We start from the raw sequence: 2,459 nt of genomic DNA on the forward strand, positions 1-2,459 counted from the left end.
TGGGTTGGGTAATTTATTATTCACTACGGCCAAGTGGATAAATTAATATTCATGGACCAATAAAACAGGGGTGGATTACATTTAAGGACACTTGGTGTAATTGTTAACAAAGAATTAAAACCTTGGATTACACGCAGTCGTTAACCTGGTGTAATCATTAAACAAAGTATTAAGACCTTGTTACAGTTCGGATCCCTAATTAGTTGGATTATTTGACTTCGGAAATAAGGATAATTTGCCGAGCATTTTATAATTATGACCGGTGAACTATTTTGGACAAAAACCACATAGGTTTCAAATAATCCAGGACAAAGGACAATTAACCCATTGGACAATTAATTAAAATCAAAAAGTCAAACATCATGGTTACGGAAGTTTAAATAAGCATAATTGTTTTATTGTATTTTTCATCGCACTTTTATTTTCTGTTATTTTATTTTCTGTCATTTTATTTATCGCAATTTATTTTACGCACTTTAATTTTTGTCATTTATTTTTACGCTTAAAATCGACAAACCGGTCATTAAACGGTAAAACCCCCATTTTATAATAATACTACTACTTATTTATATATATATTTTTACAAATAAACTTAATAATATAGCGTTAACTTCACCAGCTCCCTGTGGAACGAACCGGACTTACTAAAAACTACACTACTCTACGATTAGGTACACTGCCTATAAGTGTTGTAGCAAGGTTTAGGTATATCCACTCGATAAATAAATAAATAAAACTTGTGTAATATTTCGTCACATTTTGTAGTAAAAATTAATACTATTTCGTACACCCCGCTGCACACATCAAGTTTTTGGCGCCGCTGCCGGGGAGCGCTAAAACGCTATATTTTTAATTATAATAATATTGAAATAAAATATAATAACATAATAATATTGAAATAGAATATAATAATATAATAATATTGAAATAGAATATAATAATATAATAATATTTTAGAATCAAAATTTGATACGTAAATTTTAAAAAGTCGTATTTATTAAATACTTCAGGGGTATATTATGTAACTTGTAATTAATAATTTCTATCATGTCGCTTTCATGTGAATAGTAAATTAATTAATTTCTTTTCATTTACTATTCATAAATAGTAAATGAATTAAAAAAAAGTTTTGAAAAAAAAATAATAATTATAAAAAAATTATTAATTTGTAAAAAAAAATTGTTTTAAAAAAAAAAAAAAACGTAAAAAAAAAAAACGTAAAAAAAAAAAAACGTAAAAAAAAAAAAAACAAAAACGTAAAAAAAAAAAAAAAAAACGTAAAAAAAAAAAATTATTAAAAAAAATATATATTTTTTTTAAGATTTTGTCTATAAAAAAAAATGTTTTTTTTAGTTTTATTACCTTTAGATTTTTAGACTAGAGTCGCAACTTTTAGTATTAAGTTTAGTTTTGCCATAGTTATTTTTACTTCTAGAATTTTTAGGTTTGCCGTAAAATCCCTTAAGTGCTTATTCCTTAGACTAAGATTTAGGTGCTTTAGAATTTTGCGACGCCGTTTTTCGCGCTACTTTCTTATTTTTATTTTTCGACGCCTATTTTTCGACCTTTTATTTTTCGACCTTTTTCGACGCGCAATCTTTTTCTTTCTTATTTCTCGCTATTCTAGTTTTAGGATAAGATTTTTATTCTACTTCTTATCTAAATTTCTTAAAATTACGAAAATTTATTTTAAGTGGTTAAATTGATAGACATCAAAATTTTCTGGTTCGTAGTAATAGTTGGATTTGTACGTGGACCGGGTTATTGGAGCCAAACAGTACTCAATTATATTGAGACCAAACGAATCCTGCCCCTCTGCTGCATCTTTTGGCTATTCGAAACGTGGGCAAAATCAGAAAAGTCTATTGATTGGATAACTTATTATAATTTTTCTTTTCTTTTAAAAACTAATAGGATATTCAGTGAATGCACCGAGCAAGACGTTCACCACCTTTCATAGTTTCACCACCTGTAACTCGATCAAGACATCTAGCAAATATTGTCGCCGTTGATTTTTCTTTAGAATCGTCATCTAGTCGAACAAGAACTCCAACTCAAATTTCCGATAATCCATCTTTTGAACCCGACTTCACAATTAAGAACCCGGAGCATATTCAAGGACAATTCCAAGATCTTGAACCACTAATTATTCCTCCTGAGCCACAAACCATTAAATCAGAATCCTCTAGTGATTCGTATTCAACAAATTCAATTATGGAAGTAACGGAACCTCTAAGTATGGAAGATCGAATGAGAGCCACACGCACGGGCCAAGGTCACGCCATTATTAAGCCAGAAGTTAATGCGCCAGATTATGAAATCAAAGGACAAATTCTACACATGGTAACTAACCAATGTCAATTCAGTGGTGCACCGAATGAAGATCCTAACGAACACCTTCGTACGTTTAAAAGAATTTGTACACTATTCAAAATCCGAGAAGTGGAAGATGAGCAGAT

Source organism: Rutidosis leptorrhynchoides, chromosome 2 (assembly GCF_046630445.1).
Source record: "Rutidosis leptorrhynchoides isolate AG116_Rl617_1_P2 chromosome 2, CSIRO_AGI_Rlap_v1, whole genome shotgun sequence".
In the NCBI taxonomy this organism is placed as follows: domain Eukaryota; kingdom Viridiplantae; phylum Streptophyta; class Magnoliopsida; order Asterales; family Asteraceae; genus Rutidosis; species Rutidosis leptorrhynchoides.